The sequence below is a fragment of the Ursus maritimus genome, unplaced genomic scaffold, assembly GCF_017311325.1.
Source record: "Ursus maritimus isolate PB19 unplaced genomic scaffold, ASM1731132v1 scaffold_4, whole genome shotgun sequence".
NCBI lineage: Eukaryota > Metazoa > Chordata > Mammalia > Carnivora > Ursidae > Ursus > Ursus maritimus.
This window is the reverse complement of record NW_024426552.1, coordinates 7129323-7148823: the sequence shown is the minus strand read 5'-3', so window position 1 is coordinate 7148823 and position 19501 is coordinate 7129323. Positions and strand designations below refer to the sequence as shown.

The 19501-nt window shown below is 38.6% G+C and overlaps 1 protein-coding gene across 3 annotated transcripts in view; it reads left to right on the top strand.

The window, feature by feature from the left end:
- The first annotated feature begins 5309 nt into the window (after positions 1–5309).
- The window catches only part of KCNJ15 (potassium inwardly rectifying channel subfamily J member 15), a 73972-nt gene continuing 59780 nt past the window's right edge, over positions 5310–19501 (top strand). Inside the window, exons 1-2 of one of the 3 annotated variants that reach the window (XR_571337.2) lie at positions 5310–6216; positions 18842–19236. The gene's annotated coding sequence lies outside the window, so the exon portion shown is untranslated. Of the gene's footprint in view, positions 6217–18841; positions 19237–19501 lie in introns of those variants that run through there. The other 2 variants (XM_040621902.1, XM_008701904.2) reach the window with 2 other exon arrangements.

The window sequence follows — 19501 nt, the reverse complement described above, 5'->3', positions numbered from 1 at the left end:
ATGATAATAATAGTACCTACCCAAAGTGGTAGTTCAAAGGCTGAGTTAATACGTTGGAACTGTTGAGCATATATAATATGCTATATAATATGCTATATAATATGCATATATAATATGCTATATAATATTCCATAAATATAATAATAACTACTATTGTTGCTGTTATTTTTAATTTTAAATTTTAGTAATTTCATAATAATATTTATTATTTTTATTATTAATCGTTGTTACTTTCACTGATGCTGCTACAACATCTGTGGAGGTGAGGGAGTGCGTATAATACGTCACGAGCACCAACAGCAAACTATGAATATTGTGTCTCATAATTTCACCTACGGCAACCCTCAGGGAGAAGTACCACTATTATTTCACTTTCACAGATGAGAAAACTGACTTGTAGGGTAACTCATTAACTGGTAAGAAATAGAACTATGAACACAGGTCATTTCGGCATCTCTTTCAATTAACCTGTGTGTCCAGAAGATTCCACGTGAGCATAATCTGAGTCGAGGATTTTGTTCATGCCTTTCATTTACTAATTCAGAATATGTGGTGCCATGAATACTTTTCTGGCCATAGTAGGTTTTGTGAGTTTACTTTCAAATGAAACTACTGATAATTTGTAAAGGGAATCTAGAATAGTAGAAGAGAAAAGATTGACCATAAAAGTGCCTTGTTGGCGTAAGAATAAAATACTGTTTACCTATTGTGGTCACCTCGACTGTGCGACTAAAATCATAGAATAAGAGAGGTTTTTTAACATGCAGCTGGGAGCATATGTCAGATGGTTGTCAGAGAAGAGAGAGCGGGATCTAAATTCTAGACGTGCCCCCCGTAAGGGGTCACTAAACACATCAAAGTCCTTTCCAAGCACTAGGTGTGTTGAGCTAAACAGTTTCTCCTGTTAATTTTTAAACTCATGGATATTTCAAAGATAAATGAAGCACAACTTCTAACTCGTTTATGGGCATGTCACAAAAATGTTATTTTATATAAAAATCGCTTGGCTTTCAGAAGTATATCGAGCATATGCTATCAAAATAGGAAACTTCAGGGTGGGGGAATGGGATAGACCGGTGATGGGTAGAAAGGAGGGCACATATTGCATGGTGCACTGGGTGTTTTACACAACTAATGAATCATCGAGCCTTACATCGAAAACCGGGGATGTACTGTATGGTGACTAACATAATATAATAAAAAATCATTATTAATAAAAAAAAAAACACAAAATAGGAAACTTCAGGGTGTGATGCAATCATTTCCAAAAAACAACTCAAAACTTCAGGCCAGTCTATAAAGAAATTTTCAAGGGTCAAGGACAAAATGTAAGATAATAAGAAAAATGTAATAATCATTTTTCATAAAGCCATTTCTTCAATTTATGTGACTTATCTTTTATTCTGACATAATATTGTCTCTCTCTCTCTTTGTATATATTTTTTGGTGTTAAAAATACTCTTTTAACATAGTTGACATTACCTACTTTTTCTTCATTTGTCATTGCATTATTTGGGGTTTTAAATTTTATTTTCTTGAACTACTTTCTTTATGGTTAGGTCTGTCCTTTTTCTAACTTCTCACACTGACTGCAAAGCTTATTAATTTTAAGACTTGCTCTTTTTTTCCCTAATGACTGTGATATATATTCCTACTGAAGTCGATACATTTCCTTCAAAATACTGCTCCGTTTTTGGGGTGTAGTAGTTGTATTTTCATGCCTTTCTAACCATCATCCACTTTGACCCATTCTATGAGCCGGGTTTATTTAGAAGTGTGTTTTATACTTCCAAATGTTTAAAACAGATGTTTTAAATTAACTTCAAATAATTATTTTCTATTTTTAAAAATATTGTGCCAAAAGAACATGGTCCCATTATAGAAGTTCTTTGGTATTTTAAAGATTTGCTTTGTGACTTATTAAGAGGTCAACTTTTGCGTGTTCATGGATGCATAAAAATGTTACGTTCTCTCATTAGGAGATAGGGTTTCCATGGATACTAACTATGTCAAGTTGTTAATTCTCTCACTTAAAAATTCTTTTTCTACCTAACAGTTCCTTTTAGCTCATCTTTTTCTGAGATGGATGTGTTCAAGTTTTCAGTTCTTCTTGCCGATGTTTCAGTTTTAACCTGATTATTTCCTCATCTTGTTTGTATTTATTTTCAGGTTATATAGTCTGATACACATAATCTCAGAATTTTTACATATTTTTTTCTTGAATTATGCCTCTTTCATGATGTGGTGACCCTCTTGATTTCAAATAACATTTTTTGTTTTATTTTGTTTTTTACCGTAAAGCCTATTTTGTCTGGCATGAATAACTCCATTAGTTTTCTTCCATCTTCTTTATATCTTTACTTTTTGTTTAGTTTAAATAGCATAGTTGGATTTTTTAAATCAAAACTAAAAATCCCTATATTTTAATTCATAAAGTTAGCCCATTTTAACAATTTAAAAATGAATTTCTACTGTGTCCCTTTAAATTCTATACATACCATAATTTTTGGCTTCTTCTCTAGTCCTTTCTTTTAGAAATTAAGTTCTGTTTTGTTTTATATTTTCTAAAATTCCCTCTTGTCTACTCTTGTAAGTTATATATTGTACTTCTGGTCTTTCACTGGTAACACTTAAATATTTAGTATGCATACTTCACTGGGTTCTAATGTTAATGATTGTCTCAGCCGTTCTCATGAACTGCAGAAGCACAGGGGTTTGACTGAAGTCCAGATCACCCCTCCCACCTTCTATGCTGTGCTCATCTCCTGGTTTAGTTGAGCCTCGTCATTATGCTTTATATTTAGTTGCAATTTTTTAATGGTCCCTAAATCACTTGTAGTTATTTGCATATTCAATTAAGTTTATGATTCTTTTTTTTTAAAAGATTTTATTTATTTATTTAACAGAGAGAGACACAGCCAGCGAGAGAGGGAACACAAGCAAGGGGAGTGGGAGAGGAAGAAGCAGGCTCTCAGCAGAGGAGCCTGATGTGGGGCTCGATCCCAGATCGCCGGGATCACGCCCTGAGCCCAAGGCAGACTCTCAATGACTGAGCCACCCAGGCGCCCCTAAGTTTGTGATTCTTACTCAGGTTTTATATAAATAAAAACATATCATATTTGTTATATGTAGGATAGAATTATATTTATATAAAAAAAAGTTAAAAATAAAAATGTTATTGGGGGGCCTGGGTGGCTCAGTTGGCTGAGTATCCCACTCTTGATTTCAGCTCAGGTTATGATCCCAGGGTCTCGAGATCAAGGGCACAGAGTCTGCTTGAGATTCTCTTCCTCCTCCGCCCTTCCCCCCACTCGTGTTTTCTGTCTCAAATAAATAAGTAAGTAAATAAATAAAATCCTAAAAATAAATAAATGAAAATGTTATTCCATGCTTACTCCTGAACAATAGCTTGATTGTATATAAAGTTCTATGCTGATATTTTCCCCTCAGGACCTTAACTCTATTACCTCACCATCTTTTGATCTCTCGTATTGCTTCAAGAACTCTGCTTTACACTACACTAGTTGTTGTTTGGTTATAGTTCATCTGCTTTTCTCTCTGGTACTTTTTAGTATTTGATCTTTGCTACAATGTGTCCAGGGGTAGATTTAAATTCATATCTTCTTGCTCCAAACTCAGTATGTTTCTTGAGTCTGAGTGTCCTTCTCTTTTTTCCTTTTTTAAAAGAATTTAACTGATTTTTTAAATTCTTGAAATATAATTGACATGCAATGTTGTGTTAGTTCCAGGCGCACAGCATATTGATTTGACAATTCTGTACATTATTCAGTGCTCGCCCTGATGTCTGCCGCCATACTTTATTACAATATTATTGACTTTATTTCCCATACGTACTTTTCATCTCCATGACGTGTTTATTTTGTACCTGGAGATGTGTACCTTTTACGCCCCTTTACCTATTTTACCCATCCCCCCTCCCCTCTGGTAACCATCAGTTTGTCCTCTATATTTGAGTTTGTGCTTGTGTGGTTGTTGGGTTGGTTTCTTGGATTCCACATATAAGTGAAATCATATGGTATTTGTCTTTCTCTGTCTGTTTTAGAAAATTCTCAGCAATTATTACCTTGAATTTTACATCTGCATTAATTTTTCTACTTTCTTTCTGGAACAGCTATAAAACATATGTTAGAGTTACTTATCCTCTCATAGTTCCCATTTCTTTCTCCCTCCCTGCTGCATTGTTAGTAATTTTCTCATACCTGTCTTCCAGTTCACTAATATTCTCTTCAGCCATATCTCTTCTGTTAACTTAGCCTGCCAACTGAGATTTTAATTTCAGTAACTGTGTTTTATTTCACAAAGATATAGCTTGGTTTTTCCTAATCTGTTTATTCCTTTTCTCTACCATTTTTTAACCTGTATCTTCAATCATTTTAAACACTCTTATCTGATATTCTCTTTCAATTATCTTCTTATATATCTGCTATTAGAATTCTAATTCTGATATGCACTGTGTGCCTGCTCACCACCTTGTGGGGTGTATTGTGTCCTTGAATATTTTAATTTTTTTAAATGGGAACTAATCTTCATTGAGGTTTGTCTTTTTTCCATGTGGTCTGGGTTATCAGAGTTTTTCTCAAGAGAGTTTTTTGGGTTTTTTTGTTTTTGTTTTTGTTTTGTTTTTGGTTTTGGTTTTGCTTATCTGCTAAGATTCCAAAGGGACACATTGGTCTGGAACAAGTTTTGTGCTTATTTCGTAGCTAGGGAATTCCTGGACAAAGTGGGGGAATGCAAATTTGAACTTTGTGATCAGAAAGGGCTATGCTATTGGATTCTTAAGGATATTTCTACCTTTGCACCTAAATCCGGACAGAAAGAAATAGCCTTCTTTGTTGTAACCCTTTATTAATGAGTAGGTGATTTTCCAGTCCAGCTTTCACAGTCCAGTCCTAATGGGGTAATCTCAGTTCCTGCTCTTGCTTTGTCTGGTTCCAAGACCTCAACTTCTGTCCCTGTATGGGTATTGAAGACTTAGCTTCCTGCATTTCCAAAGCCAAAATCCACTCCACTCCCTCCCATCTGCTTTAATATCAGGTCACATGTTTCTGGAACCTCTTTTGAGCGTTGCTTTTTTTTTTTAATGCTATGCAGTATTTTTAAATATTTGGAGCATGAAGAACTGGAGAGTTAAAATATGGAACATTTCCTTTCCTGAAAAAAAAAAACACTTCTAAAAATAAAATTAACATCTCAGGGACACCTGATGATCTAAGTGATATACCGTATATTTGTGTTTCCTAAATTGTTCATCATTTCTGAGAGAGACCTCTATTTTCTTGGAAGCCTTGGGCACAGAACAAGGATAAATGTTGTTAGCAGCAGTATCTGCAGTTCCACCAACACCCAGTAGATGGCGTAAATACAAACCGCTTCCAGGGAAGGTCCTCTGTGAGGCTCAGAATCATAGGAGAACCATTTATCATTAAAAGGAGAGTTTTGGTGGAAGGCTGAAGTTGTATGAAGCTTGAGGCAGTCAGGAAAGTCGATGTATTGTAATCTCTCCCAAACAACATAGGAAAGCACCTTCTGCCAGCACAACTCCATTTACATTTTGTTCAACTTCCTCAACAACAAAGTGGTTGTCCCAACAGAAGAGCAGAAGGACAAAGAGGGGAAAATATCCAAAGTTGAGGAAAGTCTGCATTTTATGGAACATTTTCACCAGGTGATTCTTCCTTTGATTTTTTTTTTTTTTTTTTTTTTTTTTTTTGCTCACTCAGATTGATTAAAACTGGAACCCCCACCAAATACAAAACAAACAAAAAAACCGTGTTTAGTCAGTTTTGCCACAGCGTGAACTTTCCTTTTCAGAAAAGGAACTTCAGGCCCTACTGAACTGGCAACCCCAACGTTGAGGGAGAGTCCCGCCCTTAGATTGCCCAATGCGCTGGGTTGTGGTAAGACCAAGGCTTGTCCAATTCCTGTCAACTCCAAGACGTGGAAGAAATTCCTTGTGAGACTAGAAAGTCTGTGGAGAAGAGCTTGAACATCCACGGCCCTGGTGCCTTCGTTGAGGTGACTCGAGGTTCTCATTCTACCTCGCACTCCACGCGTAGCAACAGGGACACGCGCAGGTGAGGGCGCGCACACCTGGCGTTCACACACGCTCTGCGCGGAGGGCTTCCTCGTCCTCTCCTGCCCTCAACCCTGGAGTCCGGGATTTCCCCGAGGAACAAAACAGGACCAGTCCGAGTGGTAAGTGTTAAAGCCAAGAGGGGTGCAGAATGGCTTTGCACGACAGCCAGCTTGGTGGCCAGAGGCCTCCCGTTCTCCTAACACGTGGCCGTGGTCATTCGGGCTTTTGGACCTGGGGGCTCAGCATGAGAGAGCGGGCAGAACTTTACGATGAAAAAGTCCAGGATAAGATGTAGTCACAAGGAGAGGAAAAAATGTCATGCCAGATATTCAGATCAGGGTGTGAGTGTAAAGGGCAGTACTGGAGCACGACGATGATGGTGTCCGTTCCTCTGAATCAGATAGATTGGAAAAAGAAATCAGTGCAGGGCACAGCAAGAAATCACTAACACAAACGAGCTGGAAAATACTGGCTGTGCTCCCGGCTGATCCCGGGCAATGTGGAAAGGCAGAGTGCACGCCTCCGACCACCTCCCACCCACGCACCCCCCATCCTGATGTCCTTTCTAGACGTCCGGGAGGACACGGTGGGGCATTGCATTAGCATGGGAGGTCCGTAATGGAAAGACTGCATGATTTTGCTGTGCAGGGAAAGTCAGTCAATGGGAGACATCCAGTTTTCGTAGCATGAAGTGAGTACATGACGAGGAGCATTACTACTCCGTGGTGAGTAATGTGTTTGTGAGGATGTGTGCATAAAACCGACATGTTTTCCCATTGCATTGGCTTTTGGCTTTCCTTGTTTGTTTCTATTGCTGCAACTTGGTGAGGGAGCGACCCGTTCCCTTTTATCAGTGACTGATTCAACACCCTCTTGTCACATTCGTCACATTTTTCTCATTTTTTTTTTCTCCCCGGGACTCACAATTCTGATTCTGGCCTCTCCTGGGGTTTCAAGATGATTAATCTTTCTCATTCCTTCCTTTTCAGCTTTGTGTTAAGCAGTGGTAGAATCAATCACATGCCTTCTTGCTTTACTTGGAAATCAACTTTCGTGTTTTCCAATCACTGAAGTTTTTGTGGGACTCCTTGAATACAGATTGAGAAGTTCACTTGGCTGAGTTGCCAAAAAGAATTAAATTCAAGTGAAACATTTTTATCTAGATCTCCATGGAATCCTGCTTGTCTTTTTTTTCTTACTTTGCATAGACAGTCATGCTATTAACTCCATAACCAGTAATAGAATAAAAGATAAATGATTTTTACCTCTCTAAATATTTTCTTATTTAGGAGGACTGTCTACTAAACGTGTGGCAAGCAAATTTAACATTTCATTAGACACAGGCTACATTACAACCCCGGGTATAGCCGTTAAGTAGAGACAATGCAGGCACCGGTCTGGGGAAAGTTATGATTGCACCTAGACCATTTTCCTCACTGGCTTCCCCTTGAGCTCCAGGACAAAAGTGGAAAGTAATGAAAACAATCTATTTAGTTTTGTTGTGAGAAATAAGGGGCAAGTGTTTAAGTTTCTAGCAGCCTAAAGGGTTAGTAAGAGCTGAAATGTTGATGTCATACAATTACTGCTGTTAAGCCCTCCGCACAGTGGTTCTCCAGTGGAACTATTCTGCACCTTCCAGGGACATTTGTCAAGGTAGGAGACAGTTTTGGTTGTCATACCTAGGGGACGGGACGCTGCTGGCTCCCAGTGGGTAGAGTCCCAGGATACAGCCAAGCATCCTACAATGCACAGGACAAAGAACACTCGCCAACAACAGATAATGATTTAGCCCCAAATGTCAATAGTGGCAACACATTGAAAAATGCTACTGTAATAATTTTTCTCGGGAAACCAAAACTCATACTACATGACTGATGTGTATAGATTAGATTTTTTGACGTCCTTATTGAGATGTTCACATATCAAAAAACGCACACATTTGGAGTGCATCGTACAACGTTTAGTTTGTTCACAGACTTGTACAATCACCATAATCAATTTTACATTTTGATAATCCCCCCAAAAGTTACATTTTCATCCACTTTCAGCATCATGCCACCGCCCTTCCCATCCCCAAGCCCTAGACAATCACCAATCGACTTGCTATTTCTACAGACTTGCCTATTGTGTATATTTCATATCAATGGCGTTATACCGTATGTGACCTTTTGGGTCTGGTTTCTTTCACTTAGCATCATGTTTTCCAGGTTCATCCATATTGTAGCAGGTGTCGGTAATTCATCCTTTTTCATTGATGAATAACATGGTATATAAATAAACTATATCTCACTTATGCATTCATCAGTTGATGGCATCTGGGTTATTTCTACTCTGTGGCGATTTTGAATAGTGCTACTTGTGTGTTCATGTACAAGTTCTTGTGTGAATGTGTGTTTTCATTTCTCTTGGGCCCATACCAAGGAGTAGAATTACTAGATCATATAACTCCACGTTTCCCATTTTGAGGAACTGTCAAATTGTTTTCCAAACCAGTGCAACCCCTCTGCATCACCACCAGGAACATAGGAGGTCCCAATTTCTTCACATCCCATGTCTTTTTCATGATAACTTTGCTCGCAGGTGCCGAGTGGTAACTCACTGTGGTTTTGATGTGCATTTCCCTAAGGACTAATAATGTTGAGCATCTTTTCATGTGCTTATCGACCAGCTGCTTATCTTCTCTGAAGAAATGTCTATTCAGATCAATCATCCATTTTTAAATTCTGTTATTTGTTTTTTATTATTGAGTTGCTAAAAATATAGACACAAGTCCCTTATCAGATCTGTGATTTGCAAATATTTTCTTTCATTCTGTGGGTCGTGTTTTCACTTTCTTGGTGTGATTTGCAACGTGAAAGTTTTCAATTTTGCTAAGCTCTAATTTATCTGTTTTTTCCTTTTGTTACTTATGGGTTTTTTTACATCATATTTAAAGCCTTACTTTCATGTTTCCTTTCAAGAGTCATATAATTTTAGCTCTTGCATTTAGCTCTATAGTCTATTTTGAGTTAATTTTTTTGTGTAGTGTAACGAAGGCATCCAACTTCATTCTTTTGCAAGTGGACATCCAGTTCTGCCAGCACCATTTGTCGAAAAGACTTTTCTGGCCCCATTGAACTATCTTGGCCTCTTGGTGAAACTAATTGATCAAAAATGTGAGAGTTTATTTGGAGCCTCTATTCTGTTTTATTGATCTGTCTGTCCTTATGCCGGTACTACACTGTCTTGTTTATTGTAGTTTTGTAACAAGTTTTGAAATCAGGAAATGTGAGTTCCTCAACTTTGCTCTTTGTCAATATTCTTTTAGCTATTCTGTGTCCTTCGGATTTTCATATAAATTGTCAATTTCTGAAACACAGCCAGCTGAGATTTTGAGAGGCATCGCACTGAATCTGCAGATCATTTGAGGAATACTGCCATTTTAACAATATGAAGTCTTTCAGTCCGTGAACATGAAATACTTTCTCATTTATTTTGCTTTTCTTTAATTCCTTTCAGCATTCTTTTTGGTAATTTTCAGGGTGTAAGTCTTATACTATTTTTTGCTAAGTTTATTCCTAAATATTTTTGATGCTATTAAAAATGGCCTTCTTAATGTCATTTTCAGGTTGCTCATTGCTAGCATATAGCAATACAATGGAGGTTTGTAAATTGTTCTTGTATCCTGCAGTCTTGCTGAACTCATGATTTTTTAGTGGATTCTTAGGATTTTCTACATATAAGACAATCCTGTCTAGAGATTATTTCTACATATAAGAAAATCCTCTCTAGAGATTATTTTCCTTCTTCCTCTACGGTCTGGATGGGTTTTCTTCCTTTTGTTTGCCTAATTTCCCAGGCTAGACCCTCCAGTATGATGTCAAACACACATGGTGAGAGAAGGGACGTGTTGGTATTATTCCCAATCTTGGGGAAGAAGCATTCAATCTTTCATCCTTAAGTATTATAGATTTTTTGTAGATGCCTTTTATTGTGTTGAGGAGAGTTTATTCTCTTCCTAGTTTGTTGAGTGTTTTGTTTTTTTTTAAATCGTGAATGGGTATTACATTTTGTCAAATGCTTTTTCCATTCTTTTGGAATGATCATGTGGTTTTGTCCTTTATTTTATTGATATGGTGTAATACATTGATTGATTTTTGGATGGTAAACCAGGCTTGTATTTTGGAGATACATTTCATTTGGTCATAGTGGATAATTCTTTTTATATATTGCTGGATTCGGCTTGCTAGTATTTTGCTGAGGATTTTTTTTTTTTTTTTTGGTCTGTATTCATAAAAGACATTTGTCTGTAGTTTTAAGAGTTTTTTTAATGATGTATTTGTTTGGTTTTTGTATCTGTGTAACACTGGTCTCATAGAATGAGTTGAAAATTGTTCCCTCTTTTTCTATTTGCTCAAATAATTTTTGAATAGTTGCTATTTATTATTTTTTATTTGGGGGGGTAGGGGCAGAGGGATAGAGAGAATCTTAAGCAGGCTCCACATCCAGTGCAGAGCCGGATGACGTGGGGCTGGATTGCATGACCCTGAGATCATGACCTGAGCTGAAATCAAGAGTCGGACACTTAACCGACCGAGCCACCCAGGTGCCCCTTGACTTGTTGCTATTAATTTTTGTTTCAACTGTTTGGTAAAATGTACCAATCAAGTTATCTGGGTCTTTGGCCTTTCTTTGCAAGAAGCTTTTAAGTTAGTAAGTTAGTTGTTTTACTTGTTATATGTGTTTTCCTATTTTGTTTCTTCTAGAGTCACTTGCAGTAGTTGGTGTCTTTCTAAGAACTTGTCCATGTCATATATGCCCATGGCACAGAGCACTTCATATTATTCCCTTATAATCGTTTTTATTTCTAGAAGACTGGTAATGATGGCCAATCTGCTCTCATTCTTGATTTTAATAATTTGAGTTTTTAATTATTTTTCTTAGTCAGTCTTTATCAATTTTGTTGGTCTTTTCAAGGAACCAACTTTTGGTTTAATTAATTTTTTACATGTTTTTTCTAATCTCTATTTCATTAATTTCCACTCTAATTTTTACTATTTACTCCCTATGATTACTTCAGCTTCAGTTTTCTCTTATTTTTCCAATGTCTTAAGGTGGAAGTTTGGGTTATATTGATTTGAGATCTTTCTTCCTTTTTAATGTAGGTGTTTATGGCTATGCATTTCCTTATAAGCATTGCTTTACTTGTATCCTGTATGTTTTGATATGCTGTGTTCAGTTTTTATTCATCTCAAAGTATTTCCCAATTTCCTTTGCAATTTATTCTTTGGTTATTTAGGGGTGTGCTGTTTAATTTCCTCATATTTGTTAATTTCTCAAATTATTTTTTATTATAGATTTCTAATTTCACTCCATTGTGGTTCAGAGAACATACTTTACATGATTTCCAACCTTCGAAATTTACTGAACCTAACATATGGTCTATCTGGGAAAATGTTCCTTGTGCACTTGAGAAAAATATATATTCTATTGTTAAGTAAAATGGTCTATAAATGTTTGTTGGTTCTTGTTTGTTTATAATGTTGTTCAATTCCATATCCTTTGGACCTACTTCCTAGTTGTTCTCTGCACAATTCAAAGTGGGATAAAGGAGTCATCAACTATTATTGTTGAATTGTTTATTTCTTCTTTGGTTCTGTCAGTTTTTGCTTCATGTGTTTTGGGGCACTATTGCTAGTTGCATATATGTTTTCAATTATTATATTTTTTTGATCAATTGACACTTTCATCATTATGAAATGTCCTGTTTATCTTTAGTAATATATATATTTTTGGTCTTCAAATCTGTTTTCCCTGATATGAGTAGATCATTTCTGGTTGCTCTTTGCATGCTATATCTTTTTCCATCCTTCTTATTTTCAACCTGTTTGTATTATTGAATCTCAAGTTTGCATCCTGTGGACAGCATATAGCTGAATCATGTTTTCTTATCCAATCTAACAATTCTGCCTTTTGATTACACTGTTTAATCCATTCCCATTTAATGTTGTTATTCATATGGTTGGATTTACATCTTCCATTTTACTTTTTGCTTTCTGTAAGTCTCCTGTCACATCTTGTTCCTCTCTTCCTCCTTTACTACTCTCTTTTGTATTAAATGCATATTTTGGTGTAATATTTTAATTCCTCCAATGACTTTTCAACTATATTTTTAATTTTCTTAGTGGCTTAGGGTGAGTTATTTTCTAGGGTTTATGGTATATGTCTTAACTTACCGAAATTGACTTTAGACTTATGCTAACTTAATACCAGTGAGAAATAGAAACTTTTCTCTTACACAGCTCTTCTTTCGCCATTTTGGTAATATTATTGTTATACATGTTATCTCTCTATATGGTACACACCCAAGAATAAATTGCTGTAATTATTACTTTATATAATTTTATATCTTTTAAGGAAGCTAAGAAGGGAGAGAAAGTATATATCTAAAGACTTTGTTATATCAATCTTTGTATTGTTCATTTCTTGTTCTTTTTATTCATTCCTGTAGATTCAAGTTACCATCTGGTGTCATCTCCTCTCTGTAACCCAGCTTTGTTCCTTTCCACCTCCTTCACGCTGTCATAGTCACATATATTACATTAATATATGTAATAAGCCCTGAATCATATTTTGAATAAAAGTTCTACACAATATGGTGAAGTGATTAGTTACTGCAGCCCTGGGTCCCATGTAGATGAAAAAGAAACATCCAAATTAAAGTTCTTTCCAGCAAGATATAACGATGACAATTAAGGAAATCCATGACTTTGTGATCTCTTTGAAGGACTGACTAAGGCTGGGTCTAAAGATCTCCTGTCCGTGAAAGAGTGCTTCACAACCGGGAACTTCTTTTGAACGGGCCATCAATGCCCCGAAATCATTACAACCAAAGCTTCAATGTCTGATATTCCTGTGGGTATAGACACCCAGCTTGAGTGCTGTCATTAGTATTATTATAGGGTTCCTTCTTGCTTATATAAACATTTCAATAAATAGGAGTTTATGCATAAAGACATCTGCTATTTTGGAAAGCTGAGTAGTGAGTGACTGGTTTTTACAATGATTCATATTGCTGAATTTCAAAATTTGTTCAGCATCCCAAGTCTGACCAGTTTAAGAGTGAAATGAAATGCAGGCCTGGCAACAGAGGTGTTTTCTGACTCATGACTAAGCCATCCAGGTAGAGGTCGTACCCGTCAGGCAGGCTGGGCGTGTTGCTGGATCACTTTCTCCATGCTTCAGCAGAGGGTGATGTCCAGACACCCACGTAAAGTAGTTTCCTGCTAAAATAAAGAAACGCTGGGAATTTAACTGAGACCTTCACTTTCCAGAAAAAATCAATATGGTCAGCAAATGGTTTCAGTAGATTTAACAGGTTTTTGGACACCGAGACTCTAGTTTGGGGCCTTTCTTGAAGTAGTTTAGGAAGTTTCCTCCCTTTTCCTTTTACCTTTGTTTGTTAGAAAAATCTGTCAACAAACCGCTCCAGGTTTTGACTAAACTCTCTCTTCTTTTGCCCAAAGAACTGAGCTGGAATTTGAGCTTATTTGTTACTCCTGAAAAAGAAGGTATAGAAACTTCCACTGCTACCCCAGGCAGGACTGTGGTGGAAGCCTTGTGAGGGGGATTTTCCTCCTTGTTTTCTTTGATTGTGTGCTTCCTCGATCAACAGCATGAATGTTTAGCATTTTGTTTTTGACATGTGAACTATCAAAAATGCTAAGATAGTGAGTATTTAAAACTACTTTTAAAAACTGCTTCACGTCAGCGGCTATTGGTCTGTGATGCACTCTGGAAATTGTCTGTTAACTTTTACCAGCAACAAAGAGAAATGTGAAGATAAAATACTTGGATCTTTGATGAGCTCCAGGCAGAGATGATTATCTCTAGAACAAGTATGTCATTTTTGTAAAGATAGGTGATTTAGACTACGTTAACATTTCCATTCTGCAATTATATTGGTACTTCCTTTTGCCTATAAACTTGGTATTTACTCATTTCCTCAAAAAATAAATGTCATGTTGTTTCATCACAGTGCTTACATAGAAAAGCCACACCATCAGGGGACCTGCTTCCAGCTCTCTCCCCTTTCTGCATTATCTGCCAGGTCAGGATGGGACATACTGTTTAGCTTATTGAGGGCAGTGATGGGGATCTAGCTTTAGTCAGTTTCCTGTATCTGGCTCCCATGGTTTTCTTCATCATCACTTGCACTGGCTTCATGTGTCAATTTATTCAAATCAAATTCTAATTATATTTGAAGAAGCCTCTTGTCATTCCCTTCATGACCTTTCAGCATGCTTGCACTAACTCCTCCACCAAGTGTTAAGGGAAGGAAACTTATATTCTCTTCTCTTTGCACATCTAACATATAATCAGAAAAAGAATTGGTACTCAATAAGCAGTCCCCTTTCTTTTCTTTTTTTAAGATTTATTTATTTATTAATGTATTTGACAGAGAGAGAGAGAGAGAGAGCACAAGTAGGCAGTGCATCAGGCAGAGGGAGAGGGAGAAGCAGGCTTCCTGCTGAGCAGAGAGCCCAAGGTGGGGCTCGATCCCAGGACTCCGGGATCATGACCTGAGCGAAGGCAACCGCTTAACCGACTGAGCCACCCAGGTGCCCCAGCTGTCCCCTTTCTTCTTGACACTTTGGTTCTTTTAGGTACATTCACAGTATGAGCTAGATACATGGGTGGCTTCCCAACCAAAATGCTTGGGTTCTGAACCTCTCTCCAAATTCTACTGTAGGCCAATAACCAGACCATTTTCTAGCTATGAAAACAGGTCCTCTCTGTGAGCTTATGCAGGCTTGTTTCTCCCCAAAGGAATCTGGTGCAGAAAATACCCAGTGAATGTCCTTAGTTACAAGGGCACTCCACTGAGAATGATTTAGTCATAGGTGTTTCAAGTATTTTGATTTTCACCTGTTCACATCCTGGCAAAAGTACTAACTTCCACTTATGACGTCGAGACACAACTCAGTCACAGTCCTATACTTGGAATGGTCTTCAGCTACAAGCAGCTGAACAAATTTGTCTTGTTTTCATGACTTGAGAGACTCAGAAGCAGGCAGTGTAGGGATGGGAGGGTAACAAGGTCACCAGGGACCTAGGTTCGCTCTTTCTTTCTACTCAGCCATTCTTAGCACAGGTTTGTTCTCCACATTGCAAGAGGGCTGGCTGTTATACCACCAGCAGGAATAGGGAAGGGGTGAAGGGCAAAAATGACACATCCGGTTAAGTAAACTCTTGTAATGAGGTCTTCCAGAGGTGGATGGACACCCTATCCAGAATTTGGTTCAGGTGTTGAAACTGATGATACCATATGTGCATGCCCCAGGAGGGTACGGAAATGTTCACTACTGACATAATGAGGCTTTATGGGGTGAGCAAGGCAGGCTCCCAAGAAGATTCAAAAATAGCTTAAGACAGCAGAGAAAGGAGACTGCCTTGTCTTTTATTAATGGTAGGAGATGAAGTCAGGGTGAGAGTTCCCGCACATGGGTAGGAGCTTGTGGGATTGACACTTTCCACCACACCAAAGGAGGGAGGACCTAGGCTTTCTTATCAGCTTCCTAGATGTGGGGCAGAAGAGGAGGGAGGTGGGGCTTGAAAGCAGTCAGATATCGGAAATGGAGTCAGACCCTTTATTATACCATCTTCTGCTTATTTCTCATAGGTAGCTGAGAAGTGTAGTGTTTTAGCTGCTATAATGGAGGCTTGATTCTTCATGCATAAAGAGTTGAAGATGCTGGTGAGTTAGGCAAGCAGCAGTCTCTTCCCTCCTATTGTCTTCATTCAACAACTCTTGAAATAGTTCTTCCTGCTGTCCTTCATTTGGACATGAAAATTGATCTTGGCTTTCCATCAAGATCAGTGGTGTTCAGGCACTCTGCTCATTTTTGGTAAATGAGCAGATGCAGTGAACTACAGCAATTCGGGCTTTCCCAAGGCTTGGAGGAGCAACAGGGCAACTCTGAGAAGCTACCCTTTGGGCCATAGCTGGACCCACAGTGTGTGTTCAGTTAAAAATGCAAGCATATGAATACAGTCATCTTAAAGCTTGATCACAGTGATATCTCCTTTTGTTAATTGCAAAGACAAAATGAACACACATTATTTAAAAACCAGTCTAATTATAACTTCTGGGTTGAAGGCTATAATGCTTTAATCCTGAGGAAGAAGTCCTCTGGAAGATTATTCATAAAAGGAAGAAAGTTTCCCCACTGGGAGGAAAAGAGGAAAGAATAGAATAATTAGATAAAAGTGTTTTCCAATACTATATTGTCCAGGGTTTGGTATGGAAAAACAAGACTGTAGGAGAAAAACATTTCTGCCTTTGGCTCTCTAAATCTCTTTATCTGTCTTTCCCTTACAAAGCATTTTTTGTACTCAGAGGTCACTCCCTGGTTAAAGACAACCCTGCAACTGGAAGGCAAGTCCCTTGGGAAGGTCTGTAAGTTCAAACCTCAACAGGAGGTTCGTAACTGTGACCGTGGACATCTAGGGTGTTCCTGGATGAAGGTAACAAGTCACTTCCCACGGAACCATAGAAGCTGTGGTTCCTGGCTTGCTGATACAGGAGGAAGAAGTGACCTATCCACATGACATAGACGAAGAACTCAGAACTAGTTTTTTGGTTTTGTTTTTGTTTTCAATATTTCGGGGAGTCAGATGTTCCTGGAGGTATGTTCACACTTACTACAAGAATTCAACCAGAAATCTCTTTGATTCAACATTTACTTTACAACTTTGATATTTGTAGCCATCGCTCAGTTCCCACGAGATTGCTATCTAACCAGCACAAGGTCACAAAGCCACCAAGCCAGAAAGTACACCAAATTTAATAGCCACCTAGGGCGCTCAGCAAAGGCGTCCCGCTTTCCCAGAGAACCCATGGGCAACCCACAGGACTCCCTTGGCAGGGAATCTGAACAATGGGTTCTGAAAAACCTCTTCTGGGTCCTGATTTATTTTTATGTTTTTCCTCCCTGCCCCCCCCCGCCACTTTTTTCTTTTGAAGAGCTTCAAACAAAAATAATTTCCACTGTAGCTGGAAAAGCAGAAAAGGTACTTAACTCCAACCACATTTTTGGGAGCCTATAAAAGCTAAATAAAAAATCGTAGTTAACCAATGCACGAGGTCCTGCATAGATGTGCAAGATCTTTGCAGGCTAATGAGCAAACCAAAGGTACGAGAAAAGTCCATTCCTCCAGCCTTATCTCACAATACAAATTAGAGCTACCAGGGAAACACCAGCACCAACGCTCACAGCACAAGAGCTTTCCTTGGGCTCTCCTCTCAACTTGAGGTGAAAGCAGCAAACATTCTGTGTGTCTGCTTCTCTGTGATGGACTGACAGTGGAAAAAGGACATTTTTGCCGCGACTTTACCATTCGATGCAGATGTTTGGCTCACGTCTTCTGATCTTGTCAGCAAAATTGATGCTAAAACATTAGAATAAGACTCTTGGTTTATGTATGTTTTCTTAGGTGTAAATTTGCGCATAGGAGCATTATTTTTACCGCGGTCCCTTGCAGAGCTTCTGGTTCTGGGGTATATTGCCTACTCTTTCTCCCTGTTATGAATAAATTTACTCGTCATTTCTACCAGCCCTCACCCTTGTATCTCCAAGGACCACTGTACTAAAATACACTTTATCACAGGGACTGCTGTGTCCCACCCTCTTTTTTAACAGCCATCAAGAAATGTGATGGTTAAACTCTTGTGACCTCTAGATTTTTCAAAGTTGGCAAAGAGTTAAAAAAAATGGGGAATTCTCAAAGCGTGTCGAGGCTAGACCTTCTTCAGAGGGCCTGACGACTGGATTGGATGCACTCTGTCCAGTTTTCCTGATTGAAAACAGTTAAAAAGTAGCTAAGAGGTTCTGAAAAATCAAAAGTGGTTATGATAACAAGTTAAGCATTAGCAAGGAAGTTTTTCTTGAGCGTGAGTCTTAATGCATGGTCTGGGCTTTACTAGTAATCTTACACCGGTTGTCTGTTTTCCTTTCAGAGGTGGGTGGGAAGTCGTTCCCCACATGCATCTGAGTTGTTGAATATCCATTATGTTACAGGGAAGCCATTCCTTCTTCCAAAACAACTGTAATTTTTATGGAGTCTAAGTGAAAACAGGCACATTTATTTTCTTATGGGTAAAGTTCTTGGAATGCTCTCTTACAAAGAGTTAGTACATTTCTTGACCAAATAACACTTGACCAAACATTGTTTTCACAATTGACTTCTCTTAAAGGAAAGAAAGAAAGAAAGAAAAAAAAGATTTAAAAAATGCAAGCATTTGGTCTGTAAACTCAAGAGTTTTCCAGGGGCCGAGTTTCTAGAAAGGCCCATCTCCCACAAAAGATTTCCATGGTCAACAGGTGGTATGAGCCATCTGTGCATTGCTCACAGTAAAGGTTATATGCGTGTATCATTGTTGCTCTTGAATTTAATAAACACACCCAAACTAGTTAATTTGTTCAAATGATTGACAGATCCTCTGTGATTTACCAGGATTGATGAGTATGGCAAATGCAATAAAAGAAGAAAAGAAGTCCAGGATAGACAGCATCATGGAACATATTGTACCTTATTGTAAAATAAAAATAGCCTTGGACAGCCCATGGAATGTGTTCTAGCAGCCTAATCAGTTCTTTACTGTGGTTTTCCTGCCAGCCGGGGAGCCCTGCGTCACAGAGAGTGGGTGCCAAGTGTCTGGTTTGCGCTTTGGTAAGACATGTTTTTCTTGCTGAAAATTTTCAGGTTTGCAGTTTCCCCAAGTGCAAGGCAGCCAGGTCACCTTCCGATGCAGTGGGGCCTGGCTTTAGTTCCCGGTGTCTCATCGAGGGCTGGGGCATTGGAGCCCAGCTCACCAGTGGGCAGCGTGAGCCTGCAGCCTTTGCGGTGAGACCTGCTGGACACCTCCCCATCCGTGCTGAGCGGCAAGGATGGGGGTAGCCCCGTGGAATTTTCATCTTGTACGAATGAACTGGCTCTCCAGATCCAGACTCTCTGCTACGAACAGCAAATTTGTGACAATGTGTATGGCTGAGGCAACTGCCTAGATAGATTTGGGCAGAGCAAGAAGGGACTTTCACCCTCCATGGATTATCCCATTTGCTTTAGTCTAAACGTTTCAAGAAAGACTTGCTCTCTTTTTTCTCTTGGTCCCAGTGTTGTGTGTAAACCGCTCCCTTCTGTCCAGGGAGGGATTATCCTCTACGAGCACAAGCGTACCTGGACCTGCGGTCACCTCTACCCCCACGCTGTGTGCCTTGGTCCTTTTGTTTTGTTCAGGCAAGACCCAAATGGTGCATTTTCCATGCTCTTTCTTGGTTCTTTACCCAAACGGAGAATGTAATCAGGGAGCCAACACTACTATGGTTTTGTACTTCCCAGTTTGACCCAAAGTGGCTCCGAAAT